Consider the following 26451-nt stretch of genomic DNA (forward strand, 5'->3'; position numbering starts at 1 on the left):
ACCATGACTCCAAGATCTCTCCCCCAAGATACAGCTCCCAGTTCTGGAGTTGAGCATCATGAAGACATGGTTTAATTTTCCCTTGATGGATTACTGAGCATTTATCTACGCTGGAGCTTGCTATGCCCTGTTCTTGACACTCAGTCATTTTTATGAGGTCTGTCTGGAGTTCCTCACCATCCCTGTGGCATCTGACTACCCAAAGCAGCTTGGCTTCATCAGAAAACCCAATTTTCTCTTTACGCTTGACCTAACACATTTTACAGCTTTCCCCATTCTTTTCATTTGAGCAAGATCTCCATTTCTCAGATGCCAGTCATCTCCTATGATATGCTGTTTAATCTGCCTACTGGTTCTGCTGGTGATTTAGGGGACAACTGGGTTTTTAGTTTCTAAGACACTGTTATTAACAGCCTCCATGCAGTCTTCTTCCATTTTTGAACTGCACCCTCATATTTATCCCTCTCTTGAAACTCAGTATCCACATACATGCCTTGATTTTTCCTGCTGTGATGTGGAAACTAATTGTATTGTACTTGCTACCGGTGAGCTCTGCCACTAATTCCTCCTGGTCCTGGCACCGCTTCAGGATAAATCCAAAATAGCATCTTTTCTTGCAGGATTTAGGATTAATTGTTCTAGGAAGCAACCATGTACTTACTCCATCAAAAACTTTCTCACTACATCTCATCCTGATGAGGCACTGACCCATTCTATGTATGGATAGTTGAAATCTCCTTCTATTAATACCTGTCCTAAATTTTCAGCTTCTTTAATCTCACTTAATATTTCCTGGGGAGGGGAAGGAGGGGATGTTCCTGTAGTACAATCCTACTACTACATTTATTATTAGAGTTAGAGTTTCCACCCACAAGGATACCACAGCACTTCACTTTTCCCATGATGCTTCTACGCTGCTGCGTTTTGCATTATCCTTCACTTGCACTGTCACTCCTCCTCCCATACATCCTACCCCAGTGCTCCTATAAATCTGGTGCCTTGGCAACACTGCATCCCTCTAATTACCTGCTCATCCCCAGGGTAGCTGGGCTGGGTTTGGCTGGGATGGAGTTAATTTTCTTCATTGTAGCTGGTACAGGGTTGTGTTTTGGATTTGTGCTGAGCACGGTGTTGATAATATAGAGTTTTTTGGTTTTTTTTTTAATTGCTGATCAGGGCTTACACAGAGCCAAGGCCAATTCTGCTTTTTACACTGCTGCACTGGCAAGAAAGTTGTGGGTGTATGGGAGGAGACACAGCCAGGCCAGGGATATTCCAGACCATATGGCATCATGTTCAGTATATAAAACTGGGGGGAAAGGCAGGAAAAAGAGGGGACGTTTGGAGTGATGGTGCTTGTCTTCCCAAGTAACCATCACTTGTGATGGGGCCCTGCTCTCCTGGAGATGGCTGAACTCCTGTCCACCTATGGGAAGCAGTGAATTAATTCCTTGGTTTGGTTTGCTTGTGTGGGCGATTTTTGCTTTCCCTATTAAGCTGTCTTTATCTCAATCCATGACTTATCCAGCTTTTACCCTTCCAATTCTCCTCCTGATCCCACTGGTGTGGGAGTGAGCCATGGCCTGTGTGGTCCTTGTTTGCTGGCTGGAGTTAACCCCTGACCCTGCCACACCAGGGTCATCAGCTGTCACCAAGCCCTTTGTCCCTCTGTTTTTTCAGGCTTCCATCACTGGGTGAGAGCACATCTGTGTTCTGTCTTCACTCCACACCTGGGAGTGTGCACATCACTCAGCTGCTCTTGCAGACTTTACTTCATCTCGTTAGGAACCACTGTGGTTAGACACAGAACCGAAGTCCTGAGGCTTAGATCTGGATCCACATTTAGACACAACAAAAGAGCTCCACTGCCTGATTCAAAGCCAGTCTGGATTCATATTCCAACTCCCCTAAAGGTCAGGCAAATTTGAAACCATTACTGCTACCAAATCCACTTATCCATTAAAAAAGATGATATAGAGTGGCTATATTATTCTACATTTTTCTGGACTTTTGCAACTATCAAATGCAGTATAAGGAATCCGTAAGCTCTGTACTTATTTTTTAGCAATTCTGCATCACTTTCCAGAACTGTTTTTCAAGGATGAAAGATAAAAATGGGTCTGATATGATAAAATTAGCTACACAACTTGTAGTAAGATACATCCAGCTACAACTTGAAGAGACTACAATACACAGAACAGCTGAACTCTAAGTGGATCCACTTCATCTGGGTATCAGAGCCAGAGAGCAGAGCCCTGGCTTTGCTGTAAGTTTATAGAGTTGTAAAATGCAGCATAGTTATATCCCTGCTTGCTGAGTGGGATGGTAGGGGAAACTTATCAGCAGTCTCCCATAGGCACAGCTTAAAGTCTCTCCTTGAAGGTCTGGTCTTTGCAATCAAATTAAGCAGTGTTAAGTGGGCAGCAGGACTGGAAGTTACTGTGGCAACACAGACCAAAACCAGAGACTGTAGGTAGTGGTTTGTTCAACCACTTGAGCAATTGTCAAATGACAATTTTCTCCAGCACCTTCCTGGTGTCCAAGTTCCTCCTCAGTGGAATGAAACGTTTCTGACAGGCACCCTTGACTTCTTCATTAGAAAAAAATAAACAAATAAACAGACAAAAAAATGCAAACAAAACCAAAATCAGCATTATCCATTCAAAAAATCCAGTAGGCTTAAGGGTGAATGAATTAGAGCATCCCAATTTTTCCCAGGATGCTCTCCCAAAAGGCACATGGTGATGGTTAATGTAAAAGGAAAACCTGACTGAAGGGAAATCATCCAAAAGTCTGAGCATTGTTGACAGACCCTTTAAGAGAGCTGCAGTAACACAGGAGCTACAAGACTCATATCATCCAAACTGTCAGCACCTCTCCTCCTCACAATATTTTTGTCACCCACCATGTAATCCATTTGGATTTAAACCCTCATGATACAAGACTTTCTTGGTTCTCTCCTAACAGAGTCCTTGGATATCAGAAGAGCAAGTTCTTCTAATTCAGCTCCAACAAGTAGCTCTACAAAGCATGTGTGACAAGGCAAAAACACACCCTATGAAGAAATCTCTGTTCACTGAAGTGCACCTGCAACTAAAATGTCCCTTGTAATCCCAACGAGACAAGGAGAGAGGCTCAGATAAAGAACCCTGGAGCGCTCCAGGGAGAAAAACAACAACCTGACTACGTAAGTCGCCAGCAAGTGACAGACCTCAACAGACAAGTCATTAACGTCCCCAGTGACTGTCTCTGCCTATTAGTGTAAGCTGCATTAAGGGCAGCAGAGCTGTAGGGAAGTCACAGAGATTAAGTAAAAATAGTCAAAGAGCCAGGGAGGCACACTCCTGCTCTAAACTCTTTATGAAACTCAAAATAAAACCGCCCCCAATGACTGGGAGACCCATGTGTGAAGCAATCCAGCAGCTCCCTATTACTAGAGAGGATGAGCTCTGGTAAACACACCACAACTTTCACATGCCACTGGGGCTCAGCCACGGGCTGGAGGGGGCCAGCTGGGGGAGAGGCTCTTGTCTCATCCAGCCCAACATACACAAAGGAAAATCTGTTTATTTAGAGAATCATTCATTGGTTTCGGTGGGGAGGGAGGTTAAAGCATTATTTGTGATTCTCTAAAACCACTTGCTTTTAATTCACTGCCTAATCCTCAGGAGGCATGTAAACCAGACATTTTTTTACACTGAAATAAAAGAAGCTGTTCAATTACACTCGGGCTGTGTCGAAAACAAATTGGAAGGGTACGAATGAGCAAAGGCTGCCAAATAAAGGAAATCTCTTCCAAGTGCAAGGCTACCAGTTAAACACAGCCCAGAGAGCAGCTAAGGCCCACTCTTACAGGTGCCCCCCTTGCTCTCCACGTGCCAGGCACCCAAAAAGCACATCTGTGTTGTACATGAGGGCGTGGATCACAATGTGTTCAGTGAGTACAAACACTTGGTATTTGCAGTAAGACAGGGAGATTGTCACAGACATCTTTCATGACAAATCCTTTCCTTAGGATTTTTCCTCCTGAGAAGCTGAGAGGCCTCAGGAACAAAATGTAAACAATGGTTATCTGCTGCTGTGGAATGCAACAGGTGCATCTGGGATTGGTCTCATGTGGTTGTTTCTAATTGATGGCCAATCACAGTCCAGCTGGCTCAGACAGAGAGTCCAAGCCACAAGCCTTTGTTATCATCCTTTCTTTTTCTATTCTTAGCTAGCCTTCTGATGAAATCCTTTCTTCTATTTTTTTAGTATAGTTTTCTTATAATATATATCACAAAATAATAAATCAAGCCTTCTGAAACATGGAGTCAGATCCTGGTCTCTTCCCTCATCCTCGGACCCCTGCAAACACTGTCACAGAAGATCACATCCAAGCCCAGCACAGTGATCAGCTAACAGCATCTGCTGGATTAAAATTCATCAGGCCAAATATAAAGCAAGAGATAATTAAATATATGTACAAAATGATAGTACTCTATGATATTACTGGGCGTTTATACAGATAACAAGACTCAGCAGAGTTACAGATAATGATTAAACATCTTTTGAATGCATTTTAAAGGTCACATTCAGGGCTTGTGCCAGGCTTTGAAGTATAAGAAATCAAAAAGGGCCAGCAATAAGATGTGATGGGGAGGGATCACACCTTGCCCAACTGCTTCTGGTGAAGGACACTGCCAGCAACAAGGGAAGAGGAGTGACAATGCAGTGGTAATGGAATTAATGTATCAATAGCAACAAAAATCATTAGGAAATTACATGCATGGTCAGATCCTCACCTTCCCCCCACCTCACTTGCTCATGCATCCACACATAACTTTCTTCCTACTACAGCTACAAGCAAAACTCCATACTTTATCACCTCTTTAAACTGCTTTAGTCTGTGTTTAAAGGGGGAAATTCAGGAGGATGGCACCAGGGAGAAAATTTTTCTTGCCACAGACCACAGCTACTGCTCCTCTGAAAACCCCAACTGCTGCCTCCAGTGCCACAGCCAGAATGTGTCACCACGAGCCAGGGGCCACATGCTGGCCTCCTGCACAGGAATGACAGCTCTGCCCATCCCTTCTGCTTGGTTTTTATCACCCTGGATAGGATACGCATGGGTCTCGTCAAGAAGCGCTTGACAGCTCAGGGTATCTTATCAACAGGCAGAGCTCAGCATGGAGAAAGGGCTGGTAGGAAAACAAGAACAGGAATCAGAAATAAACCCCCAGACTCTTCATTTCTCCATGTTGCCCTGCAAGCTGGGCAGGGATGGCTCTCTTCTAGTCACCCTGGAAAACAAGAAACCTGGATTCACAAATAAGGGTTTGGGTAGCACAGAACTTGAGCCTTCCCTGCAGTGGGTTTGATTCTGCACATTTCACCCACTCCATCTGCCAACACAGCACTACTGTGGCTTCCAGCCAAGCTCTGCTCTCCCTTACACCAGTGTAAAAATTAAAAGAATAAACTCCATTAGAGTCAATAAGCTGCAGTGAGATCAGATGCCTGTGATTCAGAAATGAGCCAGTTATGGCTGTGTGACCCAGAGTGGAATTGTCTGTCATGCAGCAGCGAGCCTGGTGGTGCACGGCTCCCAGTGCCCCTCAGTGCTTCCCAGCCAGCTCTAAATTCAACATCCCCATTATTATCTCCTTGCTCATTTCAACCCAATCAGAAAAGCAGCCACACTTCAGCCCAGGGAACAGCTGAGACCCCAATGTGTGCCCCGAAAACTGAGCAGAGACTTTTATGATCATTAAATCCCTTCCAATCAAATGGGAGATTAAAATTCCTTGGGACCCATGCAGGCCTGGAACTTTAAAAGTGTAAGGGCAAACCCTCTTAGCTGGTATTTCTGCACTGCTGACAAAAAGGACTTTCCACCAGGATTTACAGATGGTTATATTAATTTGAATTACTCCTTCAACATAAAACTCCTGTGCTGGCATTTTTGTCTGCATGCCACAAAAATAGGAAAAGATTACAGAGACAAATTGTATTCTTAATATGTGGTTTCCAAAACACACTAAACCCCTAAAACTGAGCTCAAATTACATAGGCAAGGATGAGGTTTTCAGATAAACATAGCCACACGCTCTAAGCAACACCAGGAAAGAAAATACAATGATGTCATGGTCCCAGCTCTGGTTCCTACATTCCCTCTTGCCTCCTCCTCCATCCCTGCCCTGAATTAGCCCACCCTCAGTTATCCTGATAGGAAACTATGGGCAGCCCTTAGTCATGAGAGAAGTCCTTTTTCCACTGTGAACTTTTGTGCTTTTATCTTTAGCTCTCACAAGCCTCAGGTTGACCCTCAGGCACGTCCTCTTCCCCAGGGAGGTTTTGGGGTAGCCCTGGGAGGTCCCAAGTGCTGCAGATCTCTGGCAGGGAAGGGATTTGCCATTACACAGGAAAGGGAAGGATTAATCCTCATTCTGTGCAAGTTTGGGAGGTGGTTGTGCAACGCCTGGGTGTGCTGAGTGAAGGAAACATCACTGAATGGGGAGTAGAAGCTCTCACAGCATCTCAAAGTCCTTCATCCTTCTTCTGTAGGTTGGATTGGGCTTGGAGCAACTTGGTTTAGTGGGAAGTGTCCCTGCCCATAGCATGGTGTTAGGCTGGATGGTTTTTAAGGTCCTTTCCAACCCAAATCATTCTGTGACTCTGTGTTAGCTGAGGGTGGCATGAATGGTAGAGGACAGAGACCCACCAGACTGTGCTCACACATGCAGCAGGAGATGGAGCAGCCATGCAGGAAAAGCTGGTCTTTCCCAACTCCTCAGGACAGGAGAGCATCCCTGTAACACATTTGTATTCCCACTGCTGCAGGAAACTTCTGCAGTCACCCCATGGCACAAGAGGACAGAGGAGGAGGACACCTCTCAGCCAGCACTTGAATCAATGTGTCTCAAACCCACCTATAAACCATAAGGGAGAGGGTATGACATGAAAAAGCAGATTTTTGAACACCCAGGGCAGTGCATGAGCTGAAGACATGGGCAAAGGCCAGGCTCTGACTCCTGCAGTTATGTGGTCAAGAGGAACCCTGACCAAATTCATTGATCACAGCTTCAGTTTGAGGTTATTTTCCTCCCGAGGTTCCCGACAGAGATCTTCCTTTCTGTCTAGAAATTTTGTCTCAGTGCGAGCAGAGAGAGCTGGCAATTTGTGCAAGAACTTTGGACATATAAAACCCCAGAAGTCCTGGTCAGAGTGAACTCCATGCATGTGGCTCACATTCATCCATTAAAAAAAAAAACCCAGAACATTTTACAATTTCATCCAGCACATGAAACCCCAGCTTCAGACAAGTGTAGTAAATCCATCATATCCCAGGTGCAGTGGATATTCTTGACACAGGAGACAGCATTGAAATAGCAGTGCTTTAACTTGTTATATTTGTTGTGTTCAGGAGACAACAGAGCGGTTCTGAGCTGTAGTCTTTTCATTTACTAGATTGTAAAATGAATTTTTATTTCTATCATTGCTTCCCCTTTTGCAGAACATGTCATTCTAGGATCATTAAAAATATAGGGACAGTCTATGTCACAGCTTCTTAATTCATACCAAATAGACTGGATTTTTTTGAATAAAGATTTTATAGTGAAAACCATGTCAATCCACCTAATTCCTCTTCTTTCCCAGCCTGCTACTGAAACAACCAAAAAAAATGCAAAGACAATTTACCTTTCTTTTTTTTTCCTCCAAAGCAATCAATTTAATCTACTTTAAAGAAAAGATTAATTAAACTGAGCCTAGAGCCAGATCCAGATAAACCAGATCTGACTTCTCAGCACAAGCACCAGAGCAAAGCTGTCCCAGGGTCAGGCCCTACAGCTGCACCCAGCACTGTGGCCAGTGCACAAAGCCCTCACTCCAAGAAGAAAGTTCAGATAATTCATCCCCACTGCAGCCAGCCAGGTTGGAAATCAAAACCTTGGAAAGCCAGCAGACCTGTGGCTGCCTGCAGCTGAGCGAGGCCATGGCCCCTCCAGGGAGATGCACATGGCAAAGCAGGGCTGAGTGCTGGCCCCTGACCCACAGCAGCTCAGCACAGCTATGAGGGGAAGAAATACAAAGTATGGCAAGAGGCAAGCACTGAGGGATACTGAAAATCCCTCAGTTAGTGTTTTTATAAGGACTGACACACAGGAGGTACCCTTTGATCCCGTTCTCCTCCCATGTCGCTCATGGTAACTTCAGGAGATTTGGGAGCAGGCTGGTTCTGCAGCCTCCAATCCCATCATCTCTGCAAGAACAGTTTGTGTCTTCAAGTCTGTCTCATTAAATGTTACAGAAGCTTCAGCAGATTCACTTCACCAACTGTGTCTTCTTTGAACTCTGCCATTGCAAATTCCCCAGGATACCCACTCTGACATTTGCCTGGTGCAAGTTCCCCAGAGCCAAAACAAATTCTCCCGCTCAGATGGGGGAGCAGAAGGCATGGAAACTGCTCACCACTTACTGCTGAATCTGGAAAACCACTACATTTCTTTGTTTCAGCTGCTCCTGCTTAAAGACAGACATATCTGAGCTGTCCCTGCTCTCCAGCCCCACTTTGCAGGAACTAAACCTCCTCCCTGGGTGTGCCAGCTTTGGGCTATGGAGAGAAGGAGCCTTGGATCCACAACCACAACCTCTGCTACAGGGTTCAAACATTGTGTAATGGCAAAACTTCTCCTCTACTCTTTCAGAATTATTACTTTTTCTTGTTCAAAGAGCAGGCTGAGCAGTAAAGTGAGGAGTTTTCACTCAGCTGGGGCACGGTGCATCTCCGCGGTGTTTCACAGACAGACGGGAGATCTCCACGCCAGCTGGACACCAGCCAGCCCTGAACTGGAAACCATCTACTGACACATCAGACCTTGCACAGCCCTGGAAACGAGGATGCTGAGCAGTGCTTCCCACTCCTCTGTAATCCAAGAATGGTCAAGCTTCTTCCTATTCATTTTTATAAATTATTTTCTTTTTTTCTCTTCTTCGTCTTTTCCCCTTTTCCCTCTTTCTGCCCCCCTCTGAAGTTGGTTTTTTTAATTATTATTATTATTATTTTGTTGTCACCTTTTTTTCAGGTCACAAAACCATTTTATGCATTGATTTTCCTTTAAAACCACCTACAAAGCATTTAAAACTCAGCCCATCCAGCTATGACTCATACTTGCCCTGCTCTCCTACCCCGCTCTAATTCCATTTGGCTAGAGTTGGGGGATTTGAGGTTTGCTTTTCCAATTCTTGTGTGTTCTCACCCTCTGGCCCCCAACCCCACACAGCACAACACTGGTGCAGCGAGGCTTTAGGCAGAAAGGGACAACAGTAACACAACTTCAAAGCCAACAGGGCACACCAGGTGACCAAAGCCATTGCTCCTGGGCTTGACCATTGCTGCTCTCACTGCACAGGCAGGAAGATTTTGCCAGCTGGAGGAAGGTTCAGAAAAAACAAGGCTGAGGCATGCCCAGCTATGGAGCTGGAGTTTCCATTTCCCACCCACCTACACTGCCACCAGCAACCCACATTTCTCTAAAGAACCACCCATCCAAAGTCGTGCAGGGCCAGCTGAGTCTGTGATCTTGCTGATTTTACCATCTGAAGGCAGGAAACAGGCTGTTCCAGCACCCACTTACACAGAAGCATTAAAAATTCCTGGGTTTTTTGTAATGACCCAGAAGTAATTCCAATCAGAGTGGCTGCACTGACGTGGAATTGCAAGATTTAAACCACCTCAGAGTGTAAATACCAGCTGAGATAAAGAGTGGGCAAGTGCTTTAAAAGCTTTGTATCCATACAAAAAAAGGAAAAATCTCACAAGTGCAAAGAATAATGATGACAGCTCTTTTCAAGCAAAGGTAGTCAATGTTAAATTAGTCCAGATGCTGCTTTTGCAGAACCAGTGGATCACACGTGTTCCAGGTTACAAACCCAACATGAAACTCTCACAACAGAACCCATGGTACAAGTGGGGGTGTTTTACTACCTTTTTGCAAGAGCTCCTTTTTAAACAACCAGTATTAAAAGAATGTCTTATTTGTGCCAAAATGGGAGAGAACAGTGCCACCACCACCTCAGAAGGCTGACAAAGGTTAAGTTTCCCAAGATAATTTAAAATCTGGCAAATGAAGTCACAAGTGGAGAGAACAAAATTAAACCCAAGCAAAATAATTTTGACTTTTGATGATATTATTTAACAGAAGATCTTACATTAGTAAGTAATGAAAAAAAAAGCAGTAAAGGGACTGGACCCAACCAAGAAAGAAGAAGCTGCTCTACCCAACCCATCCCTGGGAGCCCTTTCTGCATAAGCAAGACTGCCACAACAAATGACTGTGAATTCCTAAATTTAGGTAAATGCACCCAACTCCTGTAGGGGCAGTGAATCCCACCCAGCCTCTAAGGAACCAGTAACTCCTGGGAAACAGCAATACTTCTCACAATCTCTGCAGATCCTGCAATGCACAAGGTGAAGGGATAATGAGTCCTTTCTTTTGTTCCCTCAAGACTTTGACAGACCGCCAAGTTTTATACTGTCCACATAAAGTACAGCCTCAGAGGAGAACAAACCCCAATTACATGCAAGAAATTGGTTTTGTTCAAGGCCCAGATTATTGTCTTGGGTAATTCCTTCTGCTACAGTCTCCTCTTCCCAGAAAAAATAAAGCTATCCAAAATAAAAAACAATGCAATTCATTTGCCTGTGATGGAGAAAGTTACTTTTCTGAGCACTCAGAGCTTATTTTAAAGGTTTGCTTGAATAAATAGGAACCTATTAATATAGAGTTTTCTTACTGCATCTTAAAGGGCATTTCATGAAGGCTGGTGTTCCCTTATTGCAGTTTTCATGGAACGGAGAAAAATATTTATGGTGCACCAACAGTGTGCCGAGCTAAATAGCTTTTTCCCTCTCACCCTGCCAAGATTCTCCTGTGAGGCTGTTTTTACAAAGTGGCCTAGCAGGGCTCTAGCTGGTGCTGGTTGTGGTGGGGCTGGGTGGGTGCAGGACACCAAGACCAGCTATTTCTGCCCAGCCTGGGCTGTCCCACCCAGGTGGTGACTCCCAGTGGCACTGGTGTCCCAGCAGGGCTGAGGTCACAGCTCCCACCCCACCCAGCTGCAGTGCTCAGAGAGGTCTCCCTCCCAAAACCAAGGGCTTGGTTTGGCTCCTGCAATGAGCTCTGGGTGGGATTAGCAAACCTGGTCCTTTGCCTGTACGGAAAGGATTATGTATTTCTACATGTATTATGTAGAAATGTACAGAAATACAGAGGACAGTCACTCAGGAGAACCCTTCTTGGTCACCTTTCAGCAGTCCATACCTAGTAAAAAAGACATTAAGGGCTTAATATTTTTGCTCCTGCTGAAATCCCTTTGACTTCACACCTCTAATAAGACTTTAGAGTGAACACATGGCACTATGAATGAGCAAAGTGATCACATACTAAACAGGGTGAAGCTTTAATAAATGTTACAGTGAACTATGAATTTCCCTAAGTCACTAAGGAAAATTCACTTCAGGAAAATCTCTACACATGTGAAGTGCAGTCACTGCAAGCTTTGTTAGAAGTGTCTTGCAAGAAGTATAAAGCTGTGTTAATAAAATCTGAATGGAAATATCCAGGTATTGGGATCCTAGTTCATGAAGATGCCAATGATTTTCTAGCACATTTTTTGAGAACCCACATGGTTTCTTGAGTACAGCTGCTCTCTTACCCACAGCCCAGCTAAGCATCCTTTTCCCTTAGGGCTCAGAGCAGCCACAGGGTGAACAGTGAGACCTACAGCTATTCACCTTCCCTGCAAATTTATGAGACATTTGATGGGACATCCATCATCTAGCCTGGTTCATCAAAGTGGAAAAAGACAGAGTGTTTTACCTTCCAACTATATAACTTTGCATAATAAAACTGTTTAGACTTGGAGATTTTTCTGATGAATGCCAAATGCTCTACAGCAGCAGCCTTCACCAGCAGATCTAAATCACACAGCTTAAATGAAAGCCTGCTTGCCAATTTATGCATGAACTTTACTTTTTTCCAGAATCAAAGAAAAAACCTGAATGCACTGTGCCTACAAAAAGGCTTTTTAAAACAGTACTGCTACAGTGACTGGAAATACAATTCTATTCCTCTTGCATCTCACAGGTACAATTTTTTCCCCCAAGACATGGCAATGAAGACATTCCTACACTTGCTTTCATTGGTTTTTTGAAGGTGTTTCAAAAAGCTTTATCACTTCAGTAGCCACTCACTGTGCTGGCTTTAGTTACTGAACTGATTTCCAAGCAGCACAAACACTGTGAGACATTAAAAAACATAATTAGCAGATAACACATGGCTGATGCTGCAGATGTGTCTTCAAGGCAAGACCACATTGTCTCATCATTGGAGGGCTCTTCAGGGCAGCACAAATTCTCATCCTGCTCTGCAAATCCCATGGTTGGCAGTGTGATGCTAAAAGGGCTGCTATTCTCTGACTCCCACTTATAAAATAGATTGCACAGGAGGGGGAAGCTGCCCCACAGCTTTACAGTTTCCTACAGGTGTCTCCCTAATGTCCGCCCAATGATGAATCTATACTGCAAAACCCATCACTGGCTGGTGCTGAGTGCTCAGAGACATTTCTGGAAGGTCTTTCTGCCTTGCTGGGGTTCCTTGCACAATGAAAGACAGGAACAGCTTCAGAAAACACAATGCACTTCATTTGGGTTTACTCTCTTGTCCCATTTCTAGTGGTTTTGAGGTGGAGCTGTCCACCTCTTTTTGAAGTGGTATTTCTGGGAAAGGGATCAGATTCTGGCATTGTGCTCCCCACAAAGCATCATCTGCCAAACACAGGCATTGCAGCTGAGTTCCCAACATGCTTGGATACAAGAGGAGAGATTCTTACCACATTACCATGACAAAAACAACACCTTGCACAGCACATTCTGAACATCTCACATAGCAAGCTTTAATGAGTTAGATCTCAAAGTGAGTTACAAAGTAGGTCAGGAACTGTTTGACAGATGGGGAAACCAGGACAGTGAGGTGCTGCAACTTCTCCAAGGTCACAAAAAAGGCCAGTGCCACAGTCAGAAACAAAACCCAAGTCTCCCAAATTGTTACCTACTTCTCTTCAACCCAATACACGTCTCCACCATTAGTGCACATCATCCCCCCAAAGCTCATGACTTTACAAGGTCTGACTCCTGAGTGGGTACCAGCATGGGAGCACCAGTCCTGCAGACATCAGCAGTGGAAGACCAGCAGCAGCAGGGACATTGGGTCAAAGAAAGTGACTGGTAAAGTCAAAGGAGAGCCTGTACTTTTGCCATGACTTTCATGAGGGCTCCAACACACATGCACAGCCATGAAGGCTCTCTGTAATTTAGTTTTCACCCCATGAAGCAAAGGCTACTCCAGCTCAAGGACAATCCAGCCCTGCTGGGACACAAGTATTTCAGGCTGGTGACCCACTTCCACTGAAACACTGAGCACATCCCTCTCTCTGCCCTCAATGGTGGTTGGAGAACTCTCATTTCTCTGCATGACCCTGCTTCTGCCTGTCACCACTGCATGTGTGAGGTCTGGAGAGGTAAAGAGGTCATAAGCATCTCAAAATTGGATGAATGCTGTCTCATTGACATCATCAAAGGCCAACTCTCACTACTTTTATTGGGAACAGAGTCAGGGCACTACAGATAAATCCTGACCTATATAATTTTTGATGCTTGCCTGCACTTGTCATGAGCAGAGACAGGGAATGCCAGGAAATGGAATTTCTGCTGCAGTTCACAGTTCAGACACAGACACAGCAATTGCAATAAAATCCACCATAAATACTGATTCTACCTGGGAAGGACAGGGTGGAATATGGAGAGCTAAATCCAACAGGACAGAGGGAGACTCAAAAATAAGAATTTTGTTCTGGACTTTCAGGAGACAGCACATATTTTCCTGTTAACACCTTCAGCAGAATTCTCATCTAGTGCATATCCAGAACTGCTTCTGCCTCCAAAATCTTCACATCAGAACATATCTAGCTATGTTAAAGGCTTACAAGACCATCAGCTTTACAGACACAGTAAGTGACGTGTTAACATCACTTATTTTGACTATTTGTTAGACAGTTTTGTGTAAATGCTTCAGGAAGATCTAGAAGTGTATTCCACATCTCTCCGTGATCAATGGAGAGACAAATATAAAGCCAAAGACACTTTTTCTCCCAATCTGCAACTTTTGATATGCAGACACACCAACAATACATTAAGAGAGCCCAACATGGACAGAGGGCCCAATTTTTGCCTGAAATATTATTTCTGTAATAAACTGTATTAATCTAGATATTAAATTATGTCGGTAATAGGCTGTCCCATGTTCAAATTCTGTTTTCATTTATTTCAGAAAAAAAAAAAGTGGACATAATACCTTGCTGACACTCTGTAATTTGTCCCTATAGACCACGATGCACACAAGTATCCAACAAGAGCCACAGCAGAAACAGATGCCAGCAGATGGTATTATCCTGAACAAAATCAATTAAGGACATTTACAATATGTCAAAAGTGCAGCTACAAAAACAAAGTGTAGACCTGTACATCTGTTTCTTAATGAAGCCATGAGTATTTGACACTTAGCCAACAAACCACAATCTAAACACTACAGCAACACCAATAATAGATAAGGAAATACCAGACATATTCAGATTCTTCAACAGTCACCACAAAATACAAGATGTTGAGCAGAAACTGAATAACCAGATACTACTGGAAGTCCATATGTCATGCATTAATGTAACTAAAATATAAGCATACGAGTTTTCAGTTTCACAGATTTTGTAAGGACGTGATTTGCTCAAAAATTTATAGAAACAGGAGTCACATGGTAAAAATAAGTTAAGAAATACCATTCTCTTCCATAACACAGTCCTCTGGTGTATTTAAAAGGCTTCTTGGAACGCTGTCACCTTGGCTGAAATAAAAAGAAAAGCACTCACAATTCCCTAAAAGTTGTTATGACATCTCTGTTGAGTACGTGGTGACAGTACAAGAGGCATGATGAGATACACAGCCAGGTATGTCAATGGCATCTTCTAGATTATATAAAACACAAATGGACTGAGGGAATTCAGGAGTTATTTGTGCAGGGAACAAAAATCTCTGAGTTCCCCATGAAGAGGACAAGAGGTGCAAACATTTCATAGGGGGGAAAAAATTGTCTCTTCTGCGCCACAGCTTCATTCAAAGTATTGAAGACACATTCAGGGAAGAAAAGGGTAAGACCAGTAAGAGTCAGGCCAGCTGAACAAGAAAAGGGTAAGATCAGCTGCTGAACATGGCACTGTGACCATTGTGGCAGCTGTTATCAGTGTTTGCTGCAGATTTCCACCACTACAAACAGGGATGGGACCACCCCAGTCACAGTCTGCTGCAACACGATGAAAACTCTGGTATTAAAAGAGGTGATGGTATCAACTCCAGGTACAATGGTTGTTATTTAGCTCCTAGGGAACTCATACCAAGTTTCTCCTATTTTAGCTGCCAAATGAGTAAAATATTCAGAAATATATACATTAAAGGGGATGGGTTTCTTTAAGAACCCTGGGAAAATACAGCCTCAGCAGTGAAAAGCATACTTACACTGCACATCAGAGAAATGCATCATTCATTTTTACTGAGGCCCAGGTGACAGTCTCATTAGACCAGAGATGGATTAAAGACAAATGATCTGGTGAATAATGTCACTGTGGGCCATGCAGCACTCCATCCAAGCAGTACCACTGAGAACAGGTGGGTGGGGATTGTAAGGATAAAAAACACAAGGCTTTAGAATGGCATTCTTGAGGGGGACCAAAAAAGAAAAAAGTGCTGCATATTTACATTTAATCTGCTTCATACATTGATTTTTGTCATGTTACCTGTCAAACCACTGAACAAACTGAATAATTGCTTAAACAGCACTGATAGAGACGTGACAGATTATTCAAGCATTGTGATTCTTTGTTCTCATATATCTCATTAAGAAATGATGATTGGTTCCATTTACAGCTCTTAAGTTGAATTCAGTAACCACTGACACATGAACTCAACCTGGCATCTACTAATTTTTTATTGTTCTCAAGCAGAAATTGTGTTCCTGCCAAAGTCTCTCTTGCAAACCATTTCAGTGTAGTGGCTGATGATTTTTTAACGATGCAACACAGAAGGGGAAAAAAAAAATCCAACTGACTTCTCCACTGATTTATAGCATCCATGGAATGAAAACAAATAAAACTTCTTATATTCTGTACCTCTCCCCTTCTCCCACCTCCTTTTTAGAGAACTATTTCTAACCTGTATTATTTCATTAAGTGAGTTCACAGCACATCCCTGCAAACAGCTGAGCTGGCAGAAGATGGGAGCTGCCCTGTGGGATGTGTTCAGCCCCTTTCTCTTCTGTTGTGTGGTTGCAAACTGTTCCTTCACAGCCTTATAACTTCATAATGATGTTTGAAAGCTGAGAGTAAGGAGTGGACAATGCTGCTATTCCAGCCTGCAGCTGATTATCAGGGGCTTCTCTTGACTCACACAGGAAAACCTCCAAGCTGTGGAAATCAAAGGCAGAATTTTACAGCAACGTCGAGACGCTACAAATTATTGAAGAGAAAATAAGAGAGAACCAGTTGTGCTTTTGTGTGCCACCCTCTGACTTCAGGAAGATCTACTGTGACCACAAAGCCAACACGCAAGGAGACATCTAAATACACATTTTACAGGCACCCTCCAAAGCCAAAACTGCAGGTTTTAGACAAGAGATGGAAAGCAGGGATTTGCTGCAGCAGAGGTAATGTGGAGATGGAGGACAGAAGGAGAGGGAATGACCATTGTGCTTTTAACTTCTCATTACTCTGGGTTCATCCCCATTAGCTAATTGAGCACAGGGGCACCACACAGTTTCTGCCTTCCCCTAAATGTAACCCAAATATGAAGAGAAATTCAAACTACAGAATAAATTAACAACATTCACAATGCTCTTAAACAGCTTTTGCCAAATGGCACAATTCATTGTCTATGCATTCATTAATGAGGCCAAACAACGTGCTGTTTGGCCAAAAAAATCCTATTTATGGCTGTATATGTCTATATATCTATAATAAAAAATAATATATACTATCATATAGAGTATATAATACTATGGATATGCTATATATATACACTATAATATATATATACTCTATATATAGTATATGTATAGTATAAATAAGTATATAGTAAAAATACTATATAAATAGTATTTTTACTATGTGGGTATACATACATTTATACACATTTTATATATATATAATATTATACACACACACAATAGACCTGTATCTACTTATATGTACATAGAGGGCTCCTGCACCTTCCTCACAAGCACGTGGCAGTGCAAGACAAAGATGTCACAACACCCCACAATCTCCAGGTCAAACACTGACACTGAAGTTTCCAGTCATTTTAGTGGTCACTGAATATGATGGAAGTGTACTGATACAATACAAGCTGTCCTGTCCAAAAGACCCAAGTCTATGAATTTTTCCAGCTCATGAACAAGGAAGGGGATTTACAAGTCTCTAGAGTCAATTAAGCTGCAGCTGAATCCCTCTGCTCTACTTTGCCCCTTTGGTCTCCCTTTCTTCTTTCCCCTCACCTGCAGAACCAGCCTGTTCTCAGCTTTAGTGCCTGCTATGTTCCCTTCCAGCAGTAGCAAAAGGGAGCAAATCTGCATTCTGGGCACAAATCATCTCAGCTCTTACTCAGGAATCCTTCAATCACTTCATTGCTTTCCATGAAAAATACAAGATTCATCAGAGACACCTGTTCAGTGGACTTGCCTACAGTGCTCTCCAAGATACTTTTTTTCTTTCAGGGTCTCTCTCTTAAGGGCATAAAATTTATGTCTATGACATAAATTACATGGCAGTGGACAGGAAAATTAGCCAGTAAAATTACTCCAGATACACCTTAACATGCCCAAGACCAGAAGCCTCCCTGCAGCCTGCAGTACCTCTATGCCCTGTGTCTATGTGACTTTGAGAACCATTTTTTTTCAGCTCATTTCTTGGTACATCTCCCCAGACACCTAAATATATAGCCTCCTCCTTCCTAAAAGGCATAAGTCAGACCTGTGACAGGGGACATTTCCCTTCCTTCTAAATTATTTCTCTTTTGCTCCAGTGCCTGGGTCATTAGGCCAAAAGGAGACACACTGTTTTTCTGCTCCATTAATGTTTTTATCTAAGCATCTTCTCATAGTGCTTCAAGCAACTTGGCTAACAAGCTGTGAGTTGTTTGCCCCCCTCTTTTCTCCCTAGAAGAGATAAAAGGGGTTTGTGTTGCTTCATGGTGCTTTTTTTACATTTGAGAGCATTTTATTTTGGGAGGGAGACCTTGTTTGCTTTGCAATATTCAGGTTGCTATGTAATTATGCTAGAGAAGGTGTCTCAAAACACTATGGCTTACACCCAGAGAAGGAGGTGGTGTTTTTGTGATGCTCATCATCAGCCCATGGAAAAGCTTAACAGTGTCAGATTTTCCCCTCAAAAAAAAAAAAGTTGAACAAATTAATTACACCCCTACGGCAAGAAATCCCATTAAAGCAGAAGTGTAAGGCTGATGCTGATCCCAGAGCTTTAGATAGTCCTTAAGATAGCTCAGGCTGCAGCTACAAAATGTCCCAAAGTGAAAGACAAAGCCTTTGAATTTGTACAGGTGTTCTTCAAGAAAACAGCGTGGAGAGCACAGATGGAGTTTAATGAGCTCGCAGTGTCCTGTGCCACTGGCAGCACACACCAAGCACTTTGCTATGCCTGAAATTCCCAAAACACCACAGGCCTCATGGCTGAGCTACTTACCCTGAGAGGCAGGAGAAGACAAGAGTGAGCAGTGGGAGGAAATCTCCAAGCCAACTCAAAACAACAGTGAAGCATCATCCAGGGATGCTCCAGCAATCTCTCTCAACTATGGCTAAATTTGATTAGCAGCCTGTGCCTTCCCCAGAGGAGTTCTCCATGTGGCTGCAAAGCCTCTAAGTGCTCTCCTCTCCCTTCAGCTCTCTCTTGTGTTGTTTGGATTTTCTGTGTAATTTTGGGGGTTTTTTCCACAGTTTTTCATCCAATAGATTCCATCATTTCTGCCCTTGCCCATCACAGTGGGGCAGTAGGGTCACAGCTGGTGAGTTTGTATGGAAAACATGCCTGGCTGAAGCTTGGTCCTTTGAATTATTTAAGCTGGGCTGGGAGGCTGGGATCCTGCTGGGAGCAATCCTACATCACCCCAGGAGCTGCCTGGACTGTTCCAGCTCTTTATAGCTCTGGGCAGCTCTGGATTCCTCTGAGCAGCTGAAACAACACAGCAATAAAGCACCCACGCTGTTACCAACAGCCCAGAGACAGTGCTCTGCATCTCCAAACCTTAGCTAGTAAAAATGATTTATGTGTGATGACCCTGGGTGAATCACATACAAATAAATAGATTTTGAGGACCTTGGTGCTGACACAGTGCCCACTACTAAAAGAAGCAGGAGAGTCCCCTGCATAAGGCTGGAGTTAAGATTCAGATGTAATTCCCAACTTTGGGGTGTTCAGGCTTGAAAGAATGTATCTTCAAATCCTCAACTTAAATTAGTGGGAGCATGAAGAGTAAGAAAATGAGAAGAATCCTGCAGAAAAAGTGCAAAGGAAAGGATCTAGCTGGGAGATGCCACAATTCTTTACCCTGTTGCTGCTCCTGGTTATTTCCATCATTACAAGTACCTCCTTTTTGTACCTCCTGGAGACTCTAAGAAGACTGAAACTGTTTGGTTTATCTCCAATTGGGAATATAAGAAAATCAAACCAAAAAAATTAAAATAGAAATAAATCCTTAATACAACTAAGCCAGCATGTTTTTTTCTTTATTTGATTCTTCTCATTTCACACTTAAAAATTTATTTTAAGAGCTTATCTTATGCAGTCCAGTTGTCTTAAACTGTTGATATTTTAACTGTGACCCATGATATTATTCAGGAAAAGATCAGGCAAAATCAGTGAGCTATTATTACAGAGGATCTCCAGCACTGTGCTCAGCTGTTCTACACATAGATCAGATCAAAACAGAGCTTCCCAGTAGCTTTTTCTTAGCACACCCAGTGTTAAAAGAAAAAAAAAGAAGAAGAAAAAAGGCTTTTTAACTCAGCCAAAAAATTCTGCTTAAGAGCATTATTTTGATTTAACCTTATACAATCTGTTTGGTGAGTAATTCTGGCATAAAACTCAATATGCAGCTTTCAACATGGAAACATCAGTGAAAGGGCCTTCAAAAGTTTATTAACAATCTGTTATTTATAGCTTTCTTTTTCAAAAGTGATTGGCACAACATTCGTAGGAAAATTATAGGAACCGCCAAGTCAGATAATAAAAAAACATATTGGTGTTAAGATTTGATGGAAAGGTTTTAAGGAAGACTATGATTGCTAGAAATGAGACACATTCTGACTGCTAAGCCAGCTATTTGTCACTCAACAACAGCCCAATCACACACATATGTTTGCAAATTATTGTTATTGTTGTTAATTATTATTTACAGAGAAGCACTGAAATGCAAGGTGGTTTGAATTCCAATGAAAATGACAGATCGCTGCCCCGAGGAATTTTTTATCCCTCCTTTCACTCATTACCTGTTTACTAACAGCACCCACTTAGTTCCAACTTGTTTTCTTGCTATCTAAAATGACTAGAAAATTAGGTCCTATTAAGTAATCATGAATATAAACTGTGAGTCACTGGTTAAGTGAATACCATTACTGGCAATAAATCCAGAATCCTATTATAAATGCCTGTTATTGTCAAGCAGACCAAAACAATACCACTTTATTCAATATTAATTGTATCCTTGGATGCTTGGAAGGATTAAGTAACCCCAACTAATACTCTGCACGTAGTCAAGAGAACTGGGTGTGAAGGACAACAAAAATGATTGAGGTCAGTAACCAAGGTGGAGAGAAAAAGAGGCAAAAAGGAAGGAAGACATACATGGAGAGATCTTTCAGCTCCTGTGTGAAAGCAGATGGAGGGTGAAGGAAGCAGACAGGCTGCTCCAGATGGCAGGAGAAGAAGGCTCTCACACCCACTGTGTTGTGGCTGTGATGGGAACAAGAGACTTTTGGTTAAAGGATTGCTGTAGGGCTCCAAAGAGTTGGGTTCAGCTCTGTCCACCACCTCTCCACCCTCTGGGTTTTGCTTGTTGGGAGCTTTTGGGGTGTCAGCTACCACTGTGGCTGCCAAAAAACACCAATGTTTTTTTGCATGCTTTGCCCTACACAAAGAGAAGTCATGGAACAGATATTTGTTGTACTGAAGTCCTGAGGACTGAGATGAAGTGTTGGCTGAGGCAAGGATCACATTTTCCTAAGCAAAAAATAGCAGGAGAAAACCCAAACTGTCTATTCCAACCCAACCCTGATATCTTACTGTCCCCAGCCTTAATGTCTTACGCTCCCCTTGCTGGTCAAGCACCCTCCTTGGCTGCACAGGCATGCAGGTGAGCTCAGACAGGACCAAGGCATACTTGAAAGAGAATATCCACAGAAAAAGGGACGAGGCAGGGGGAAAAATGAGGCAAGGCATCAAAACCTGCAGACAAACATGCTGACAAAGAAAGCATGAGCACATATGTGAGCTGACAATACAGCAACTGTGTGTCTCCACAGTTATGTATTCACCTGAAAGCTTTTGATTATTATTTTGAAACCTTAATTTCACATGATGAAAGAAAATTGGCCTTTAGGCTACACTGTTGCCCCAAACGAGCACTTTCCAAAATGCACCTGTGAACCAGTGCTGGAGAGCTGTCAAAAATCCCTTCCCACCAATGACTGCCAATTTTTTTTTCCCAATCCTCAGCATCAGCCTTTAAATCCATTGGCTATCTTACTTTTCTTTCTTTCCCATTTCAATTCCAGCTGAACCCTCAGACCTGTAATTTTCTGTAACTGTTCAAGGAAGACCAACAGTTTACATCAAAAGATACCAACTCATTATCTTTAAGCCTTCAAGAACAAAATGGATAGAAATCTATGCCAGGAGATAGCAAACAGGATTACTTGATTTAAAATAAAATGCATCACCTTAAAGGAGTCCTAACAGTATTTTTCTGCTTTCACTAAATAGAATACACAGACTAAAACATCTGAGCTGTTTCACACCACTAAGTTAAACATTAATATTTGGACCTCAGCTTTCACTCCTCCCACAGATTTGAGAGAGGTGCTATAAGCACCTCTCAGAAAGAATTATCCCTGACCCCACATGGGTTTGACAGCGAGATTCCCAGAGTTATGGACTGTAAGGTCAGAAATGACCATGAACTCTCTTCCTCTGTAAACATGGACAAGAGGCACTTTCCTACTGCTTGTAGCCTGAGAGCTTTCAGAGCTCCCAGAAATTCATCCCAGAGGAGATGAGATCCACTTGCCTTCATGGTTTGCTCCAGTGGTTCATCAGCTTTGCTCCTGAAAACCTGCACCTCAACTTCAGCCGACTGCATTTGCTCCCCTGAAGATTTTTTTTTTTCAGGTGAAATGTTTCTTTAATTAAAAAAAAAAGGAGGAAAATACTGAACTGAGGAAAATATGAAACAATCTGACAGAGCCACTGCTGCCTCACTGAGGTGCCATAAAAGAGAGGCAGCAATTGTTGGTAATGTCAGCAGAAACTCAAAAATCAGACAAACCCCTCAATCATCACAGGGGGCATCGAGCCAAGGAAAACACAAATATCAACGTCTTTCTGCATGTCTTGAGAACTTCCAAAATCAGTAGGGAAGAACTGAGTAACTTGCATGGTGCCTCAAGTTAAATGATCTGTTGTGTGAGTGTAGCATGAGTGCTTTTGGCTTTAGTTGATGGAAAGGCAGCATCTTTGACCAGAGGCAGCAGATCCTGAGCCCTCTGGTACCCCCCAGCCCCTTCCCTGCAGAGAGGAGCCCCTGCCAGGACCTGTCCTTGCCACCAGCCCCTTCTCACTGCTGGGAGCCAAGGCACAGCCCCCCTGAGGGCCTGAGCACCCAGAGCAGCCAGGAGCAGGAGGTGGAGGGGCTCCGGAGAGGCAGGGAGAGGCCGCAGGGAGGGGAAGGCGCCGTGGAGGACGTGAGAGGACAGACACACAGCAGACAGCACGTACGGGCTCCTGATGAGCTGTGTGCTCGTGTGCACGTGGGTGTGAGAGAGAGAAAAGAGATCTGAGAGGAGGATGAGGAGTGACTTCATCCCACAGCATGAACCAGCACGTACTGGTGTGTGGAAGAGCCACGGAGGGTGCCAGGAGCCCATCAAATGGTGTAAGAGCATGGAAGTGACACAGATGAACCAAAAATTACCACAGAGCCCCAGAGAAGAGAGGAAAACAGAACCACCCATATGTTTTCTCTATACTGTGTTTTAGGAAAGTGCTGGAAACTTATTTGAAGTGTATTTGTCTTCCCACCCAGCTGTTACTATGTTATGGCCATATCCATGCAGCTCCCTCTGTTATCCTCACTAAGCTTTAAGGAATCCACTACATCAGTTTTAAGGACAGAACTGGTATTTTCATAATTACTAAGTCTGAGCCTTTCTAAATATTAGAACTCTGATGTCAATTAGGCCTAATTACAGGTATCTTAGAAATGGGGGGTTGATCTAATTAGATTGATCAAGTCATGGAACCTTCCTCTTTGACTGCTGGGTGGCATGGTGTTTCTTATTATTTCTCAGATGTCAAAACCTAAGGTTTAAAATGCCTTAGCATAATAATATACTGTAAATGTGGAGGGGAAAAAGTGATATTTCTGTGATCACTCCTCAGATTCCTGCTATTGTGAAACCTCACCTCTCTCAAGGGCTGGGGCAGAAATCCCCCTCTCCAGGCAGGCCTTCAATTCCCCTCTCAATTTGTCTTCCAGGGGGAACTGAGTAGAGCTTCAATAGGTGAATTTGTGGAAATATAAAGAGACAAGACTCAGATCCTCTTCTTTCCTCAAGCACACCTGTATTGACTTGGAAGGGATTCTAAATTACATTAGTTGAGGGTCTGGCCCATTGCAATGATTTTATTTCATCTTTAACTTATTTTTTCCTAGCTACTTTTTCAGGGTTTGTAATTTCACTGTCAATGGCTTAGCAGCAAACAGGTCCAGTTCCAAAAGGGGCACTCAATGAACCTGTGCACATGGAGTGTGGTGCACTGTCCCACATGGACTGGCCCAGGCCAAGAATCGATCAGGACCATCATTCATATTGCAAAATAATAACATATAAACTATACCAATAATCATGTATTATAAAGTACACACTAATATTGACTAATATTACCAAAATCTTTTTTGACACTCTTCTTTTGAGATGGCAGCCTCAAAAGAAGATTGCACATGCCTTAATATCTGCCTAAATACAGAATAGGGTAAATACAGGTTTGAGTACATCTGAGCCAACCACTGCATTGCTGGTACTTCTTTAGAAAAATATTATTGTCCAACAGCAGAGAGCAGAGCAAACAACACAGACCACCAAAGGAAACAATTCTTTGGGTGGAAAAGAGCTGCTTTCTTACATCTGGACATGACATCCAGTTCAATTTCAGCATCAATGTGGCTGGACATGATTTACTGGGATGTGTAAATAATTTATTCCAGCTCTGGAAGGGAGAGCTGGCTACTCATTAGAGTTTCCTTGAAGCCCAAATGATGTAATGATTAACTGACTTAGGATCTTTTTAATAATTCCAGCAAACTTCAACTCTCCCATGTTAAAGATCTGCTGAAGAGCTTTTATCCAGATGAAAGGCTCTTTTCTGAGAACAAACCATTATTAAGGTGTACACATAGATTTAACATTCACAAATCAATGCACTTGAAATAAAATATGCTTTTAAAGTTTCTTTTTCACTTTCTTCCCTGATTTGGGGATTTAGTACTTTTCTTCCTCTAGCCAATTTTACCACAGGCAGATAAGACAGCTGCATGAAAAAGGGCTGTTTTTCTGTTAAAAGTGCTTTTAGCACTTTGGCATTCTGAAATGGAATGGCAGAGAAATGCAAAATACAGTTACTACAATCCAGTACATTTCATGTGACATGCCAAGTTTTTCACTCCATGCTAGAGAAAAATCTATTAGCCAGTGAGATCAAGTGTTGGCTGTCCAACATAGCTCAGCTTTACAGTGCAGGAGGGATCAAAGCAGATTTTAACCCTGCTCCTAAATAATGCCAGAGGAAAACGTTTTGGTGCAAATACTTTAAAGCTATTTCTACTTATATAGCTTAATTCCTATCTAAATACTTTCTTATCAATAATTGAGAATGTTTCCCATCACTTAGGCTCTTGGACCCTGTATATCTGCTGCTCAAATCAGTGAACCTCCCTTCACTGCCTTCAGTGGAAATGGAACAGACACTTCAATGATTTGCACAGCAATGGCCTAAATTTTTTTTTTTAGGAGCTTCACATCCTGGTAAGTCACACCAGACCTGGTAGGAACTGCAGGTGCTGCACTGGTGGATGGCCAAGGACAGGACCAAAACTCAGATTCAAATCTTCTAATTATCAGCCTGCCCTTGGAAGGGAAGGAATGCACAACCAGAAGGTAACCCACGTGTAGGCTGCTAAACACACAGATATTCATAATTAAATACAGCTATGGCTGGAAAAGAAAACAGCTCCATTTTCTCTATGTGGGCCCAGGTTCATAATCCAATTATTTTAATTTTCTAAAACTTTCTAGATTGACTGTTAAGTCAAGTTTGAAAACTTCACTTCTACTCCCATCAGAAAGGACTTACCAAACTGTGAGGCTCAGTTAATAGTTTGAGGCGCTAATTGGCCATATTTAATGAATTTAATTTGCAACAGCCATGCTAACATGCATAACTATTAACTCTGACCAGCTTTACCTTCCTTGGGACCTACACCAGCTCCCATTAACTACAGAGGGATCTGGATCAAGGCCACAGCATTAATTCCTCCTGAACCCCCTCAGCAGCACAAATTAACCCTCTCAGGTGGCTTCAACACCACAACCACAGAGATCTCAGAGGGATGTACAGTGGGAACCCCAGTGAACTGTCCTGCTGCCCCAACAAATCCCAGAGCATTCAAACTTTCCTCCCCAGCACCCCTTTGCTCAGGAAGGGCACTGCACACCTAACCTGGCAAAGCAGGGCACGTCTCTCCCAGCATGGAATTCTCACAGCAAAAACTCAATGAGGGTGACAAGGATACACCACAACACTTGGCTCTTACGCTGCATTTTGCTTCTTCAGAGACCTGGACAGGCATTTATGTGATTTCCTAAGTCAGTGTTTCCCTGAGGGCTCTGCTATCCAGCTGACCCAGCTCCATGTTAAACCTCCAGCCTGTTTATAGGAAACCAGCGAGCCCACGAACCAGAAATACCCTGCTTATAATAGGGAGCCTTCCCTTGGAAGCAGCAACAAACTCAAATATTAATAATTAAA

At 42.9% G+C, this 26451-nt stretch overlaps 1 protein-coding gene across 4 annotated transcripts in view; it reads right to left on the reverse strand.

Moving 5' to 3' along the window:
• Positions 1-26451, reverse strand: part of CAMK1D (calcium/calmodulin dependent protein kinase ID) — a 220500-nt gene that overhangs the window by 192795 nt on the left and 1254 nt on the right. The window lies entirely within an intron of this gene.

Source organism: Agelaius tricolor, unplaced genomic scaffold, assembly GCF_023055355.1.
Source record: "Agelaius tricolor isolate 1412-34295 unplaced genomic scaffold, bAgeTri1.0.p SCAF_3, whole genome shotgun sequence".
Classification (NCBI taxonomy): Eukaryota; Metazoa; Chordata; class Aves; order Passeriformes; family Icteridae; genus Agelaius; species Agelaius tricolor.